Genomic DNA, 19,410 nt, shown 5'->3' with positions numbered 1-19,410 from the left:
GATTGATCATGCTTTGCAGTTCTTGTCCTGAGTGGCTTAGCAAGGCAATGTCATCAGCGAATCGCAAATTACTCAGGTATTATCCATTAACTCTTATCCCCAACTCTTCCCATTTCTTGAAAATAGTTCGGACGGCGCGAAAACAACAAAGACAAAGGAGACACGAACACAACAGGACGGGCGCCAACTTGCAACTGAAGTTTATTGCACCAGACCCCTACATTTTATGCATCACCCCAGCCATATCTCGCAAGCCTATCACACAACAAAACGAAATTGTCATCAAAAATGCTAACACCGGAAGTAGGCGCAACTATTACAGACAGATATGCGTTCTGCACTATACACATGATAACATTTTCCTTATTTTATAAGTCTCAAGATTAGAAGAGCGCGCAACCCACATGAAAGCAGTTCATTCTCAAAAGAAATACACACGCTTGAACAAGGCAACCAAAGCGCAAACTCAACAATCCTGATTTAACACAAATTGTGATAATGAAAGAAAGACCAACAACAAACGCGGAATATTTTTGGTGGACATGAAAACTTAAACCTTCGGGGAACCTCCCAGCGTCAATGAACTATTTCTAGCGTCAAAATCATCGAGAAAACCTCCCAGCGTCAAAGATAAAACGTTAAAATCTAAAGACAGCCTTCGAGAAAAGCCACCTTAGCGTCACTAATTGAAATTGAAGGCCTACTCACGCATGCGCTTCCCGCTTTTTTAATAAAAAATGCCTCCACTACTTCCCGCTCAAATCTGTCTTTACCGCTCTTCAAAAAAACTGTTTTGCTCAATTCCGGACTACACCCTTTGCAAGTCTTGCAGTGGTCAGCAAGGAAACTTCCATGTTATTGGCGCACATTCCGCATGTGTTCGCTGGCACGTTCATTAAAACATCCACCGGTTTGCCCTATGTACACAAGACCGCAGCTTCAGTTGCAAGTTGGCGCCCGTCCTGTTGTGTTCGTGTCTCCTTTGTCTTTGTTGTTTTCGCGCCGTCCGAGCTACTTTCAAGATATGAACCAACTAGCCCAAATCAAAGTACTTCTTCCCATTTCAGGCCCCGGAATACCTCCTGTAAGCAGGCAGTGAAGAGCATTGGCGAGATCGTGTCTCCCTGCCTGACACCTTTCCGTATTGGAATTTTATTGCTGTCTTTATGGAGGACTATGGTAGCTGCGCAATCGTTATAAATATCTTCCAATATTTTCACATAACACTCCTCCACACCCTGATCCCGCAATGCCTGCATGACAGCTGAGGTTTCCACTGAGTCGAATACTTTCTCGTAATCAATGAAGGCTATATATAGGGGATGGTTATATTCTGCGCATTTCTCTATCACCTGATTGATAGTGTGGATGTGGTCTATTGTCGAGTATCCTTTACGAAAGCCTGCCTGATCACTTGGTTGACTGAAGTCCAAGGTTGCCCTGACTTTATTAGCGATTACCTCAGTAAATACCTTGTAGGCAACGGACAATAAGATGATCGGTCTGTAATTCTTGCAAGTCCTTGACGTCTCCTTTCTTATGAATTAAAATAATGTTAGCGTTCATCAAAGCTTCTGGTACTCTCGAGGTTACAAGGCATTGCGTATACAGGGTGGCTAGTTTTTGCAGCACAATCTATCCTCCGTCCTTCAAGAAATCTGCTGTTACCTGATCCTCACCAGCTGCTTTCCCCCTTTTCCCCTTTCCCTCAGTCCCCCCAAGAGAAATCCCTCATTATCTCTCAAGAGAAAAGTATACAACAGCTGTATCTTACCGGTACTCACCTATGGGACAGAAACGTGGAGGCTAACAAAGAGGGTTCAGCTTAAGTTAAGAACAACGCAACGAGCTATTGAAAGAGATCGGGAGGAGGGCGGAGTGGGTGAGGAAACAAACGCGGGTTAATGACATCCTAGTTGAAATCAAGAGGAAGAAATGGGCTTGGGCAGGGCATGTAATGCGAAGGCAAGATAGCCGCTGGTCCTTAACGGTAACGGAGTGGATTCCAAGAGAAAGCAAACGTAGCAGGGGACGGCAGAAAGTTAGGTGGGCGGATGAGATTACGAAGTTTGCGGGGATACAGGGGCCGCAACTGGCAAAGGACATGGTTAATTGGAGAAACATGGGAGAGGCCTTTGCCCTGCAGTGGGTGCAGTCAGGCTGATGATGATGATGATGATGACAATGATATAATCATGAAATCCCTTTATATCATGTTCCGATGTCTTTCGATTGCACCCAATTAAGTATCGATTGGCTGTTGATTGGCATATGCCCTTGTAAGGCATGCATTCGAAACGCGGACACATTTGCTAACACGTCCTCGTCGCAACAGTACGTGGCATTAAAGGCTTTCGCCTTAAAAATTGGCAATGGTTTATCTCAGGTTAGACCTGGAGGATTGCGAAAGCAACGAGGAGAGAGAGAGAGAGAGAGGCTATGGATAGCGCGCGGCAGCGGCGGCTGCCCCGGCACGCTAATTATGCGCCGCTACTGCTCATGCGCAACTGGCGAGCGCGGCGGCGGAACCTCTGATTCACCCGCGCCGCGACGGCGGAGGCGCGCCAGCAAAAGGATCTATAAACGATGGCGCCAGCTGTGTGCCGTGTGACGCCACTGGTCCTCGCGCATGCACAGTATGGCCTTGCCTCAGCTCCGAGAAATGGCTCGGCGACTCGCGTAGTGTTGTTTTCGCAACAAAAGCGACGCGAAATCAAATTTAACGACTTAGTGGGAAAACCAGCTGATCCCCTGAAGCATCAGCCACTTCCTCACCCCACAACGTAACAGAGGGGCTGGGCAACCACCCTCCACCATACCTGACCCATAATTCTATTCGGCCGCATCGATGATCGGGTTGTGTAAACAGATTGCAACTTTAAGTAAATAATAGGAGTCTGTAAGCAGCGCAACCTAGATATTGAAAATTAAAAACCTGATTGTGAAGGACAGGTCAGATGGGAATTACTGAGCAGGCAGGAGACCATTGACTGCTACCTATTGTCGCTGGGCGTCTGTCGCAAACACGCGAAAATGAAGGGGAAAAACAGCTTGCGAAGTGATCATGAACGTTTTTGTCTGCAGATGGGGCACTTGGGGAAAAGGCGACGCCGTCCACTGGGATCGACCGCGGTGCCGCGTCTCTCGGACTTGGCCTTGGAAGCGCCCTTCGCCCGTCCAGCTCGGTGACGAAGACCATCGACTCAAATGAGCGACCCTCGACTGCGCAGCACTCCAGCGCTCCCGGGACGAGGGCACAGGCCTCATGTGAGTGTGCAGTCTTGGCCAGATATAGGCTTCCTGACCTGCAATAGCCCTGTGTCGCTTTTTCCCCCATTGAGTTCGCGCATCAACAATAGCTTAATGTTGTGTGCAGATTAGTGTCAAGAGAGTCTGCAGTGGCAAATGTCCACGGGAGGCCACTAAGCATCACTCCGCAAACGATAACTTTAGGTGATGTTCTATTCAGATATTATGGGGTGCCAATGATTAATGGTTAGCAGCTTCATCGCACCAATATTGCGCGGTGTGCTGTATGAAAGGCGCTGCTGGTAAGACGCCCTTCTTGGGTGCAGTAATTGAACGCGTTTCAGTAACGCACTCGCTCCAAACAGACATGCTCATGAGTGAACTGATGCTTCGGCGCAAGCACAACTCCGGTAACGGGCAATTTTAGTTTCACGTATCGAGAGAGTTCAAGTGCGCAAACGGGAGAAGTGTACGTAGCCTACACGCATGTCGTTTGAAACCCTTATAGTTAGGGGTACGAGACGCATGCAGAGCGTTGTTTCGAGCGGCATCTACTAACAGATACAGACTCTGCTGTAGCCACTATAATACAAGACGACTCAAAACCAAGCCATTCGATCTCTGTCAGAGAATTGCTATGACGACGAAAAACGCTAGAGCGAAACAAAACTGCGCGAAGACGACGGGACAAAAGAAAGGCACGAATACACACACACAAAGCGCAGTGTGTGTGTATTCGTGCCTTTCTTTTGTCCCGTAGTCTTCGCGCAGTTTTTTTTTCGCTCTAACCATGAACCGACTAGCCCAACATCATGTCTTACTTCGAAAAACGCTACTTCGTCTGGTTGAAAAGCTGAAAAATTACTTCTACCTGAGAAACAAAAGAGATTTGTGACTTGAAACTTTTGCGCTAGGCAGGAATGGGCATATTGAAGGCGAAAACAGCAGTTTAGAACACGATATCGCCTCGAGGGATTAGCGACAAAGCTGTTATCGCTGTGAAACAGGCTGGTAGGGCGCTGCGATCTTGTCAGCGCTACGTACACAAGCGACGCCAAGACCGCAACGTAAAAATCCCCATCTCACGTATGTCCATGAGACTCACCCTCTGCCTTGTGCGCATGCGCACGTGTCGCCCGTAAGAGTGTACGTGCGTGAAGTTCTACGTAAAACTTGTCAAATAGCACAGGCAGCAAGCGTCGCACTTGACAAAGTGCGCATATATAGGAGTTTGCTAATGAAGAGAGGCCTCTAATTCTTCCCGCGCTGTGATATCAATGCATTTGTGCACTGAAGAAGGCTGAAGAAGGGTGTTATGGTTTGTCAGGGCACGTTACGTAACCTCAAGGAAGCAGTCGAGGCGCACAGATGACTAAGGCAGGATGTCCGTTATGACTAGCTCCCTTCTCGATCTCAATAATAAATATTTGAAGAAGTTACAGGATAGTAATCTAGGTTATATCTCTCCTACATATTAGGCGGATTGGTCGTAGAGCAGAGGCTTCCAGGTTTAATATATGCGGGCGGTATTGTACTGTTAGCGGATCGCCAGCGAGATTTACGATTTCGGATGATGCTTGTAGAGATGGAGAATTTCTATCCCTTACCTTCAGCAGCATGAAGTTAGGTTAGATGATAACAACACTGAAGACAGCAACTTTGATACCAAAATATTTGAAACTGCTTAAGATACGGAGAATACAGGCAATCTGGCTCAAAGAACTTTAGTAAAACTCTTTGTGGTTGTGTGTTAATAAGTTACCCCAAGCATATCCAAAAGTAACTTCATTTTCTTGTAATAATTACGTACCTACCAAGGCTAAAAAACACGAAATCATAATCCACGGCGCAGAAGCGTAAAACTTCACAAAGAACAAGTGAAAATTAACCATAGCCATCAATGATGTAGAATCCAAAATAAAAAAGCTAAAGCATTTTACTTTACAAATGCTTTAATTTCCTAAAAGGTGCTTCCCAAAAGTTCTCGGTTACTTAAACACTAAAGTGAAAATGGAAGTGGAGCATCTCCTGAGAAAAACCGAAACACTGCAACCACAGTGAGTGACTATTTTTTCTGTCTTTTCACTGCAGATGCCGCAAATATACCGCGCACTAGCACTTGCACAGGCAAAAAACTAGGGCCCCTTGCTTTAACCGAAGCTGTGGTCTTAACCGTTTTACTAAATTTGGACACTGAGAAAGGACCGTGGCCTGATAACATCTCCAACAAATTCCTGCGCCGATGTGGGGATGGGTGCCTAAATTTTTAGTAATACTCTTTAACAAATCCTTGTCATCCTTTTCACACCAATACACAAATCGGGTAGCAAATCAAATACCTTAAAATTTCATACCAATCTCACTAACTAACGCAGTATGCAAGCTACTTGTGCACATCATGTTAAAACAAATAGCGAACTATCAAGAAGTAAACTAAAAATATAACACGTTTTCAGCATGTTTTTCGAAATGTCTTTCTACTGTTACCCAATTAAACGAACTAGAAGATATATGCACCGCTGTTGATCACCAGAAGCTTTTTTTTTTTTCAGAAGCTTTCCACCGCATATCACACTAAACTTATTACGAGAAGAACAAAGTGCAGGAACTGGTCACATTTTGGAGAGGATTAGGGACTACCTCACTGAGCGTACTCAGTTCGTTGGAATTAACTACGTGAAGTACGCAACACCCAATGTAATGTGAGACATTCCACAAAAAAGCGGACTAGCCCCAGTGTCCTGAATTTTTATAAATGACCTGCTTGCTGATATTTATCAATTTATCACAGCGATTGCGTACTTTATCAGGCAGTTAACTCCGTGAGTGACCATATGCCTTTAAACAACGCCTTAAAAGCAGTGCACAAGCTGTGTGAAGATCGGCAGATAACTATTAATGTTAACAAATTTGTTCTTTTGTCAGTAAACAGAAAATAAACATAGATCTATTTTTCAGTCTGCCTTAAAAACATTCCTTTTGTGTCTGTCGGCGAATACAAATACTTAGTCGTAACACTAACCTCTGAACTCGGATGACGTTCACATGTTACTGCCGTGTTCTGAATAACACCGCTTTGCAGAGAGTTAATGAAGCGAAATTCCTTGGGCTGTGATTAATAGTCAGGTAACATGGCGCTCACACGTGCAACAAGTCTGTTCAAATATTGACACAAACTTCGACATATTATATAGATTACGACATAATTTCCCAATAAGAACATTGGTGACGTGTTAAAGCACTTTTGTACATTCCCATATCGTATACGCAAATGCTGTGTACGGCTTCACCTATCGTTCGACATTACATCCATTATAGTCGCCCGAAATACTCCTTTGCGCATAACAATATTTTTGTGCAAACGATATTCTGTTGCTTTCACCTTTCAGCTACTTAATATTCTAAACGTCCATAAAACCGTCTAGTATTGCGTTACCAATTTAATGCTTAAAATTCTGAACAATATAGTAATTCGCCCTACAGTAGCATCTCAACAACGTAGCACTACTTTACTCGCTCAACTGCAGCTGGTCTGCAGGCACTGCGCATTGTAACTAAGTAGAGCGCTTGTTCATTTCAATGTGCTGCCATCAACAACGCCCACGCACTACCGCAATGCAAAACATGCATAAATACTTGCGATGAGTTTTCGAGGACATTAAAGCCGCACATTTTGATTAATGTACAACTGCTATTCTGGTTCTCTGATGTTCTTTTTTTAATGTTTTTTTTTGCTTGTGCGTGATTGCTTTTATAAGATTTTTAATCATTCGAACTCCTCTCAGAACTCTTGCATAAGTTGTAAGGTTGCGCCTTCAAACTCAGAGCAATGTATTCTAAAGATTCGATTTGATAAAGATTTGAGCTGATATCTAATGATTCAGCCGATCAAGTGCTTATAGTACAAAGACGTGACACCAGGGTTGGCAGAATTCGAATATCTCGGAGTATAAGCAAACGTGGAAAAGCGCGAAAGCACTCTCAGCGGTAAAGCGCGGAAAGAGGCGGCGAGCATGAAACACCGAGTATTCTGGGAGTACAACATGTATGAAGCCGTAGCGCCCACCGTCGCCGCCACGCGGTATCGCTCACTTCGGTGTCTTAAGGCCAGCTACGCTATTGGGCAGAAGCTATAAAGTGGATAAATGCAAATAACATTGTGCAATAAGCTTGAAAAAATCCACAACAGAGCTGCAAGGTTGGTCCTACGTCGATACTCCAGAGGTGTTAGCTGCACCGACATGAAAAACGAATTAGGGTGTGAAAGTCTTTATTCTCGAAGAAGAAAAGTGCGCCTTAAACTGCTGTATCAAATATTTCATGACAAAACCGGTATTCAAAAGGAAAAATATTTACACAGGCCCCATTATGTTTCTTAGATTTTTGAGTAACGTACCAGAACTAAGATGTATGCCAGTTCATTTTTTGTGCGTTCTGTAACTGAATGAATTCGCCTTTCAGGCCAACAAATCTGCTGTATGAATGAATGTGTTTTTTTTTCATCATTTCAACCCCCCTGCTGTAACGTCCAATTTTCCACGCTAGAAAAGAAACGCCTATTCGGCGCAGCTAAAGTCAATCCTGCCAAACCTGCTCATGGGACAAATATTATGCCTCCGAGAGCTCGTATTTATCAGCTGTCAAAAACGCTAAGCGACACTTTTGTCACGACGACTTGTCGAGAATCCTAAAAAGTAACACAAAAAGTTGTGGCAAATTATATACCCTAATAATGCGCATCCAGTTACGCTCAATAAAGATTCAGGAGAGCCATTCAGCGATACTGAATGCGTCAATATCTTTTCATATGCTTTTTCTTCTGTCTTCACAAACGAGCCTGATGCGCCCTTACCTATTCTGCCTACAACCATTCCGCACACCGTGCCAATGTGCACGCCATTTCTGCTAATGGAATATTGTCGTTAATAGATAAAATGAAACTTTCATCTGTAGCAGGCACTGACGAAATAAATTCTAAACTTTTAAAGAGCACAAAGTACATTTCTGCCAAATATTTATCGTTACTGTTTGCCCAGTCGCTCTTTACAGGCACCATACCTGACGACTTGAAGAAGGGAAAGGTCGGTCCAGTCTACAAATCCGGTCCCAAAAATTCACCATTAAATTATCGCCCTATTTCGCTCACAAGTCTACCCTGTAAAATCATAGAGCATATCATCTGCTCTGAAATCATACAGTTCATGGATGGTAACAAATTTTTTCATCCGGCACAACATGGATTTCGCAAAAACTATTTCTGTAACACACAATTAGCAGTCTTTCCTCACAATCTGCATGCGAACCTCGACTTGAATATCCAGACTGACGCAATTTTTTTAGACTTTGCTAAAGCATTCTACAAAGTTTCCCACCGACGTTTGATGCTAAAACTTTCGCCGCTGAACTTGCATCCTAACATCTTAAAATGGATTGAAGCATTTCTAACGTGTCGCTTTCAGTCAGTTGCTGTTAACAACCAGTCATCTCCTTCTGCCCCCGTAACCTCAGGCGTACCTCAGGGCTCGGTCCTAGGTCCTCTTTTCTTCTTAATATACATAAATTACTTGCCAGAACATCTATCATGCAATATCCGTTTATTTGCCGATGACTGCGTTATCTACAGCTCAATAACTAATATTAACGACCAAAAAGCCCTTCAGGATTACCTTAACCGCATTGAAAAGTGGTGCGATGATTGGCTAATGACACTTAATCCTAACAAATGCAAGCTTATTTCGTTTCACCGCAGACTTAATTCATTGTCCTTTTCCTATAGAATTTATAATAATCCAATAGAGCACATTCATTCATCTAAATACTTGAGCATCACTGTAAGTCATGATTTTACTTGGCGTTAACATGTTACTAACGTTATTTCATCTGCAAACAGAACCCTCGGATATCTGAAGTGTCATTTAAGTCACACAACAAAAGAGGTCAAATTACTCGCTCACACATCACTGGTAAGGCCAAAACTAGAATACGCATCCCACATTTCGAGCCTCCATCATGCCTATCTAATCAATGCACTTGAAGCGGTGAAAAATCGCGCCGCCCATTTTATTCACTCCCAATATTCATACGAAGTCAGTGTGTCATCCTTGGAATCACTGTCCAACTTACGAAGTCTATTTCCGTCGTCGCATTGCAACCTATCTCTTTTTCATAAATTTTATTACAGCTCACTCGGCCAAGAACCATACATATGCGCACCTCCGCCGCGCATATCACATCGCACTGGTCACCCCCTTCAAGTTACTTGTCCACGCGCCCGTGCCGTAACCTTTTCCATCTCTTTCTTTCCACGAGCCGCGTCAGACTAGAACGGCCTCTCCCACTCTGTTGCTGCAATCACCTACCCAGCATTCTCCAACGCCAACATTGAACTTCATATGTCATTGGGGAGAAATGATTACCCCACCCCTTACGTAATAGCCCGAAAGGGGCCTTTAAGTTGAATAAATGAAAATGAAAATAAAATGAAAAATGCTGCACCCCTAGCTTTGGCGCTCCGCTTCAACCTGGTGACTAGGAACTACCCGCGCACACGGGACGTTGCAGCAATTCAGCTCCGCCTGCCGTCGTTCTGGCGCAAGAACCCGAAGGTGTGGTTCGCCCAGATGGAAGCCATCTTCAATCTCCACCTCGTCACTTCGGAGACATCTCTGTTTCACCACCTACTTTCCACCCTCTCTCCTGAGGTGACTCAAGAGGTCGCGGACGTCATCTCGGAACAATTGGGTGATTGATGCCCGATACCAGCTCCTCAAGCAGAGCATTCTGGATCGCATCACAAAGCCAGAGAGGGCACGCCTTCAGCACCTGCTGACCGGCGAAGAACTTGAAGATCGCCGACCCTCTCGGCTGCTCACTAGCATGCGGCAGCTCCTTGGGGAAAACAACTTCGACTCCAACGGTGCGTTGTTCAAGGATCTTTCCCTGCAGCGCTTGCCGCAGTCCACCCGCCTCGTCCTGGCTGCTGCAGGCGACTTGACCCTCGATGACCTCGCCAGTTAGCTGATCGAGTCCACGACGCGCATTCTCCTTCCGTCGCCGCCTTCATTCCACAGTGTAGTCCACCGACATGTCCGATTTAGAGGCCCGACCGCTTCTCTCGACGCCAAGCTTGCGTCCTCACATGGCCAGCGTGGTTCCTCCCCACGTTCTGGCTGCCGTTCTTCTTGCCCGAGCGGCCCACGCTAGCTAAGATTGCCCTCCTCACCTACGTGCTGGTATCATCGCACTTGCAAGCACCGTGCTTTCCGGTGCCCTTCCCCATGCAACTTCTCAGGAAACTCTGAACACAACATGGTTTCTACTGTTTGTCTATTGCAATGAACGCGCTTTGGTGGTCCGTGAAGTAGTCTTTTGGTCTGATCACTGGTTGCAGCAAGCCGTTCTTCTCTCCGGTCCGGTGGCTCTTCTACACGGCGCTTTCTTCTGTGGTAATTATATCGCTGAGCACTACTCATAGACGATTCTTCGGCATTCAGAGAGTCCATGAAACTACTCTCGCTCATTGAACTTGTAGAACGCCGCTGGGCTCGCCATTCTGCGGTATAGGCGTGTTGCTTAGCCAACCGCCCTTGCCTTTTTTCATCTGTCTCCTCGGCACGGCGCCGGCGTTTGCGCGCAGCACGTCGCTCCAGCGACGCCTTGTACAAATCCTCAGAAATGACTAAGCGGAGCGCGTCTGCGGCGCCCCGTTTATCCTCTCCTAGCGAGCGCCCTCACGCGGCGGGCCGAGGAGGCCGTCACGTGGTAGCCGCCGCGCCGAGCGAAGGAACGACTACGGCCGAAGAGACGAGTTGGGGCCCCTGCTTTCCTCTGGTCGTGACCTCACGCTGTCACGTGATCGTGCGCCGCAGCTGCGCCGGAGCGAAGGAATGACCTCCACCGAGGCAGAAAAGTGCTAGCAATATTGCTTTCGCAATAAAAAGCTGCCACCATGCTATCCAAAGCAGCCTCGATAGTGTCGCGAATTGGGGTGACGCGTCCCCGACTGCTGAAGGCGAACGCTTACGCGTGCAGGTTCGAAGAAGAAAATAAACGAATCAAACAAAACAAAACAAAGCCGTGTTTATACTGTAAAGGAAAGTTGCCAATAAATAAAACTAAAACACCAAGAAAAACACACACTAGACACGCGTAAACCACTAGGAATAAACAGGAGGTGGTGGTGGTGGTGAAAACATTTATTCAGAACAGGAGGTGTTTGGATCGGCCCGTAAGGGACCGATCCTCACAAACACTAGGTGGAGGTCCCTAGTTTGGGACCCCAGTGGCGGTAGCCGCCGCCCGGGCGCGCCCGACCAAGGCTTGTTGGGCCTGTAAGTCGTGGCAGCCGAGCAGGGTCGCCTCCCAGTCCTCCCGGGTTGGGTTGGGGATAGGGGGAATGGCCGGGTTGGAGGGGCAGGCCCACACCATGTGATAGGTGTCCGAAGACACCGCACCACAGTGCGGGCAGCTGCCGCTAAAGAGAGTCCCCCGGATACAATGCCTCCCATGTGGAGCGGGAATGCCTTGCAGGTAACAAGGACGCGGGTTGGCGACTTGCGATGCGTCGCTGGCGTTGCGTCCAGGGAGGCGGTTGTAGAGAGCCAGAAGGTGAGGGACGGAGATGGACACGGAAGACGCTGACGAACTCCTGTCAGCCGTAGCCAGGTCCTGTCGACGGCGTTCCAAAACACCGTAGGCTTGTGCAGCCTATTCAAGAAAGCCTTGGCAGCAAGGATCCTCAATCCATCTGCTGCCTCTTCCGACCTCGAAAGGGACGCAGTAGGCCTGCGTCGTTGATTCAAGGGAAGTTCACGGCAGCACAGACCCGAAGTCTGACGGCTGCCACCTCCACGCTGGAATGGGGCTCAATGGTCTTGGAAGACACTGGCAGCTCGGGCCCAACGTCCGACAGCTGCCACTTCCACGCTTGAATGGCCAAACTTGTGGCGCGGTGTCTTCCTCTGCACCTCGGTTTGCTGACACGTCAGCCCTCCGCTCCCCGTGCCTGCCTCGCGCACACCATTCGCACGCACACACGCGCAACGCGGGGCTGGCACGCACGGCGCTCCGCTGTCCGATGCACCACTGCCGGCACGACGCATTCCAAAAATCCCTCGACAATTTAGTGCTCCTAAGCACAAAGACACGCTGAAAGGAACTCGAGTGACGGACTGGGACTGATTTCGGAAATTAAGGAATGACACAGTGAACGGGGAAATCGAGGACTTGGGAGCCTGGGTTGAGACACTCAAGAAAGCTATGAAGAGTACCACAGAAGAGGTTCCGACGGAGGAGGAGGGCTTTACGGTTGACTCTATATTGTTACACATGTGGGAAGCACATGCGAGTCTCCTTCGGAGGTGGAGGAAACAAAGGCATAATGGTGTCCTCCGTAGGAAAATGGCCAAGCTAGAACGAGAAATCGAAAGCTACACATTGGAGTGTCAGTGAAAACAGTCGGGGCAGATTTGTGACCGGATGAATGGGCAATTTGGATGAAAAAAAACATGGCACTTGTTGAGGTACCTATTAGACCCGGCGGCAACAAAATCTGCGCAGAAGGGGCAAATGGCTAGGTTAGAGCATCGGTATCAAGTTACGATTGGGGTATTTATACATGAACTCCGAAGTCGTTACATAAACGGAGAGGCGGGCGGTTTCTTGCCAGATTACTCGGGAGAGGAAAACCTTGAATTAGATGCAGACTTTACGGTGGCGGAGGTGGAGTTTGCGATTGGCCAGCTTCGTACCACATCAGCAGCGGGTCCGGACGGGGTTACTTAAAATGTTGAGGAACCTGGATTTGAACTCAGTGGAGGCACTCACGAATTTGATGAATAAATATTGGGCGGCCGGGGAGATTCCGCCAAAGTGAAAGCATGCTAGAATTGCATTTATTCCGAAAGCAAGGAAGAAGCTCTGCATTGAGAATCTGCGTCCCATCTCGCTAACGTCGTGCTTGGCCAAATTGATGCAGCATGTGGTCCTGAACAGGCTTCAGGGCTATGTAGAGGACAAGGCGTTGATACCTGAAACAATTATTGGCTTCAGGACTAATTTATCAACGCAGGACGTCATGATACAGCTCAAAAAAGACGGGTTGATCCTGGGTACGTCACGGGCACCAAGGCTATCTTGGGGCTCGACCTAACTAAGGCCTTTGACAATGTTACCCATGAGGCAATATTGAGGAACCTATCGGACATAGGACCGGGGGGTAGAAACTTCCGATACATCAGATCGTTTCTGGAGTGTAGGACTGCGGAGAATGTAGTCGGAGAAATGAAATCGAATCATTTCCCATTGGGGGGCAGGCGAACACCGTGTGATGTGCACACTTGACTGTCAAGGGGTTTTTGGAACGCTGCGTGTCGGCCGTGGTGCGTCGGACAGCGGAGCGCCGTGTGTGCCAGCCCCGCGTTACGCGTGTGCGCGTGCGTAGGGTGTGCGCGAGGCAGGCACGAGGAGAGGATAGCTGACGTGTCAGCTAACCGAGGTGTAAAGGAAGACACCGCAGCACAAGTCCAGTCGTTCAAGCGTGGAAGTGGCAGCGGTCGGACGTTGGGTTCGAGCTGCCAGTGGCTTCCCTTGGATCACCGACGCAAGACCATTAAGCCTCATTCAAGCGTGGAGGTGGCAGCCGTCAGACTTCGGGTCTGTGCTGCCGTGGACCTCCCTGAATCAACGACGCAGGCCAACTGCATCCATTTCGAGGTTGGAAGAGGCAGCAGCCAAGGATTCCTTGGATAGGCTGCACAAGCCTACGGTGTTTGCGGAACGCCGTCGACAGGACCTGGCTACATTTTTCCTGCTGCAGCTGCCCAGTTCTTGGGGGCGGCTGACAGGAGTTCGTCAGCGTCTCCCATATCCGCCTCCGTTCTTCATCTCCTGGCTCTCTACCACCGCCTCCCTGAACGCAACGCCAGCGACGCATTGCAACTCGCCAAACCGCGTATGTGCTACCTGCAAGGCATTCCCGCACCACCTGGGACGCTTTGTAGCCGGTGAACTCTCTCCTTTTTATCTGTTGTGTTTTACGCGTGCCTATATAGTGTGTGTTTTCCTTGGTGTTTTCGCTTCTTCTATTGGCTCCCTTTCGTTTAAAATATAAACACGGCTTCGTTTTGTTTCGTTTGATTTCTTTCTTCTTTTCCTCGAACCTGCACGCAAAAGTGTTCCCCTCCAGCAGTCGGGGACGCGTCACCCCGATTCGCGACACACCGCAAGGATCGGTATTATCGCCATTCCTATTTAATCTCGCCTTGATCAAGATACCACCCAGGCTGCAAGGGATATCGGGACTTAAACATACATTTTATGCGGATGACATTACTCTATCGGTAACAAGAGGCAGTGACGCACAATTGGAAGAAACTCTACAGCAGGCGGTGGATATTGTGGAGGAGCTAGCAGGGGAAGCAGGACTCTCGTGCACTCAGCCCAAGTCCGAGCTTTTCTGCTGAGGGATAAATCAAGAGGGATATATGCGAGGCACTATATTGCCACGTATCATTGCAGTGTTTGTTCGTTCACGCTCAAGGCAGCAGGAAAGGGTCGTTATCACTTTTGTTCGTGACGCGAGAAGCGACCAGACTAATCTCGATTGTTCGCAGCCATGAAAGGCTGCATCTAGGTTTTTCCGGATTACAGTAGATGATCTTGACCTGTTATCTGGAAGTTTCCTTGCCGGCTTTAAATTGAGCGATGCCGCGAGCGGCGGGCATTCGTAGATCGACGATTGACGAGCACGCTTGTTGCTTACGCCGCCACCGAGTGATTCAGTTATTTTGCGGCAAGTCAGCCCAAATAAAGAGCTTCGTTTGCAAGTCTTTCTGGTGTCTTCCTGACCGCTGGACTGCCGTCACTACAACGTGACATCTGGTGGAGGTGCTGGGTAGCCTTCCATGTACCGGACACCCCCTACAAGCCGTGACGCCAGCCCTCTGAGTCATCAACCGCAGGACTTGAGTCCAGTCCACCGCGCAAGCCGACGCCTGCAAGGGGACGCACCTGAGTTCGGGACCCTGCCGAGCCCTACCCGGAAGCGAAAGCAAGTACCAACGTCCATCATGACCTTGCCCCAGACGACCACTCCAGTCATTCTGCAGCAGCCCCGGGTGCCACCAACCTTCGACGCTTCGCCTGGCGCCGACCCCGAAGAATGGCTGGAGCAGTTCGACCGTGTGGCTGTCTTCAACAACTGGGACGATGCCATGAAATTTAGGTACGTCTTCTTCGCCCTGGAGGGACCAGCAAGAGTCTGGTTCGAGAATGAGGAAGCCAGCCTTGCCAACTGGGAAACCTTCAAGGAACAGCGTCTAAAGACCTTCACGAACGTCGTGCGAAAGGAGAGAGCCCAGCAGCTGCTACAGTCTCGCATACAACACCCAAACGAGACCGTTGCTGTGTACACTGAGGAAATGAAGCGTCTCTTCCGGCGTGCCGACGCAAACATGAAGGAAGAAGAAAAAGTAAGGTTGCTCATGCGAGGAGTTAAAGAGCAACTCTTTGCCGGCCTCGTCCGAAACCCACCGAAAACTGTCGCGGAATTTGTAGAAGAGGCATCCACGATGGAAAAAACTCTGGATGCCCGAGCCCGCCAGTATGACCGCCAGCAGCGCATTTTCTCAGCAAGCTGCCTGGACACCGCTAACAGCAATGACCTGCGGGATGTTATACGTCAAGTTGTGCGAGAGGAGCTCCGACGATTGCTGACAACGGGAACGCAGCCGCAAATTTCATCGCTCACGGACGTCATCAGGGACGAGGTTCAACAGGCCTTGGGTGTGACGCCGACACCCACGCAGCCTCTGCAGCCCCCAGCCATGACTTACGCCGCAGCTGTGCGCCGTCCTGCACCTCGACGACGGGACCCAAGCCCCTATCGCCCTCAGCCAGCTGCGTTGGACCGCCGCCCACTCGCCCCAATCCGCCCGTCCTACGAGCGACGCGCGCAGCAGAGGAAATGCGACGAGTGGAGAACTCCCGACCAGCGCCGCCCACTATGCTTCCACTGTGGCGAAGCCGGTCACGTCCTCCGGCACTGCCCATACAGAAGACTGGGCATCCGAGGGTTCGCTTACGACGCTCCACGACCCCGACCCGGCCAGCGACCAGCCGAAATCGAAGAGTTCTTGCGTCGGGAAGAATACTCAACGCCCAGCCGCCTATTGCGTTCCCGGTCGCCATCGTCACCGCGCACCGATGACGACAACACCGACGACGACATCACCGACGACGACAACACCGACGACGACAACACCGACGACGACAACACCGACGACGACAGCTCCGACGACGACGACACCGACGACGACGACGACGACGACGCGGCCAGACTTGAAGCTTTTACCGTTGCCCAGTGAAGTAACGTCGCAGTACGCCCACCGCAGCCTCACTACTCGACGAAGCCGAGATCGTACACCGAAGACAACGTGCAATGCGAAAACGCGAACAAGCGACCTTGAAGTTATGATCGACGATCACGCGGTTACTGCCTTGGTGGACACCGGAGCTGACTACTCCGTCATGAGTGGGCCACTCGCTGTCCGACTCAGGAAGGTAACAACAACTTGGGAGGGCCCGCTGATCCGCACCGCAGGTGGTAACCTGATTACGCCGTCAGGACGCTGCACCGCGAGAGTTACTGTAAATGGGAGAACCTACGCGACAACCTTCCTGATCCTACAGACTTGCTCGCGAGACGTGATTTTAGGAATGGACTTCCTTAATGAACATCGGGCGATCATCGACCTTCGATCCAAGTCGATCAAGCTTTCCACGGACAAAGCCATATCTGCAGCGACGACAGCGACTCATCGCGTTGCCTTAAACGTCCTTGACGAAGTACTGAGCGTGCCGCCCCGATCAAGTGTCTTCGCCTGCATAGGTACTGGAGACGTCGAAACTGCCGAAGGCGTCGTCGAGGGGAACACCCAGTTACTCCTTGATCGAGGACTGGGCGTCGCAAGGGGAGTCGCCCAAATCCGAAATGGCCAAGCCCAGGTGCTGCTAACCAACTTCACCGAAGAATACCGGCATCTAAACAAAGGTACGACGGCAATTTCCTCACTGGCGTCCCAGAACCCTCCTCGCAGCGCCGCCTCTCCTCCTCCGCTCTTTTCTCCCTTCTCCTCTTTTTTTCTTTCACGGCTGTTGCGCTCTTCGGTCTATTCCTCCGGCGAGTCTGCCTCCGCGCACCGCCGCCGCGAATCTTGCGCGTCTTCTGAACCGCGGCCTGGTCAGCGCGCCTCTCAATGTGCTGACGCATGAACACGTAGGTGGTGGTGGAAACGTTTATTGCCAATGATGTAAATCGTAGGGGGCGCCTGGTTTGCCGCAAAAGTTTGCATGATTACGAGAATTGGTCTGGGTATCGGGCATGCAGCAGTATTGGGTATTGAGCAGTCCGGGTTTGTAGTTGTCGCCAATGTGCAGCCTGCGTTATGGTGAGGGACGGAGCGGGGGGTGCGTATTCCCTTCTTTTGTCTCGGTAATACGAGAGAATATCACGGAAGGAGACCAGGTAGTGCGCGGGCCGCGGACGAACGGACCGTCGTGTGAATCGCCCTTTAACGCCATTTTAAGTACGTACGCAGTCGCCTTTGCGCGAGGAACGTGCCGGCCACACAAATGGCTCGAAGGGCAACGCGAAAATCGCTAGCCGGCCGCCCTAGAAGCTCGCCAGGAGCAGAACAGCTGTGAAAGACAATACGAGCAGAATCGCTTTATTAAGGCGAAAGCCTTTAATGCCTCATACTGTAGTGAGCAGGGAATGCACTACCTGGTCTCCTTCCGTGATATTCTCTCGTATTACCGAGACAAAAGAAGGGAATACGCACCCCCGCTCCGTCCCTCACCATAGCGCAGGCTGCACCATGGTGTTATTCTAACACCATGGGCTGCACATTGGCGACAACTACAAACCCGGACTGCTCAATACCCAATACTCCTGCATGCCCGATACCCAGACCAATGCTCGTAATCATGCAAACTTTTGCGGCAAACCAGGCGCCCCCTACGATTTACATCATTGGCAATAAACGTTTCCACCACCACCTACGTGTTCATGCGTCAGCACATTGAGAGGCGCGCTGACCAGGTCCAGAAGACGCGCAGATTCGCGGCGGCGGTGCGCGGAGGCAGACTCGCCGGAGGAATAGACCGAAGAGCGCAACAGCCGTGAAAGAAAAAAAGAGAAGGGAGAAAAGAGCGGAGGAGGAGAGGCGGCGCTGCGAGGAGGGTTCTGGGACGCCAGTGAGGAAATTGCCGGTACGACGATCGCTTTCCTCGACGAGCTGGCAGACATCAGAGACATATGTGCCCTACCCGACCAACCCCTAGAACCATCTAACCAAGGCCATCAACCAACGTTTGATATCAACCCGGCATTACCACGGAGCAGACAAGAACAAATACGCAGTCTTCTTCAGAAGTACAGCGATTGCTTCTCATCAGCATCGAATGTGCGAAGAACCCAGCTTGCCAAGCACCGCATTGTCACAGACGAACACGCCCGACCACTGCGACAGAGCCCCTACCGCGTATCGCCGCTAGAACGCCAAGCTATTCGCAAGCAAGTTGAGGAAATGCTACGTGACGACGTCATCCAGCCATCAAGGAGCCCATGGGCAGCACCAGTTGTCCTAATGAAAAAGAAAGACGGCACCCTTCGCTTCTGCGTCGATTACCGCCGCCTGAACAGCATTACGAAGAAGGATGTCTACCCCCTCCCCCGCATCGACGACACACTGGATCGGCTATGCAACGCTAAGTACTTCTCATCGATGGACCTGAAGAGCGGCTACTGGCAAATTGAAGTCGACGAAAGAGATCGCGAGAAGACTGCGTTCATCACGCCAGACGGACTCTTCGAGTTCAAGGTGACGCCATTCGGCCTCTGCTCTGCACCAGCGACGTTCCAGCGAGTAATGGATACGGTGCTCGCAGGCTTGAAGTGGCAGATTTGCCTCGTCTACTTAGATGACGTTGTTGTCTTCTCCTCAAACTTTGAAGACCACCTCAGAAGGCTTCGGATAGTGCTGGAAACGATCAAGTCTTCAGGCCTGACACTGAAACCAGAGAAGTGCCACTTCGCCTACGAGGAGCTGCTGTTCCTTGGTCACGTCGTAAGCAAGGATGCAGTTCGCCCAGACCCCCAGA

At 49.7% G+C, this 19,410-nt stretch overlaps 1 pseudogene; it reads left to right on the top strand.

Moving 5' to 3' along the window:
- LOC149345317 (uncharacterized) overlaps positions 1-19,410 on the top strand; it is a 43,572-nt pseudogene that overhangs the window by 13,299 nt on the left and 10,863 nt on the right.

This window comes from Amblyomma mixtum, chromosome 5, assembly GCF_055824585.1.
Source record: "Amblyomma mixtum isolate Tamu chromosome 5, ASM5582458v1, whole genome shotgun sequence".
NCBI lineage: Eukaryota > Metazoa > Arthropoda > Arachnida > Ixodida > Ixodidae > Amblyomma > Amblyomma mixtum.
The sequence above is the reverse complement of the archived record's forward strand: the minus strand, read 5'-3'. Positions and strand labels throughout refer to the sequence as shown.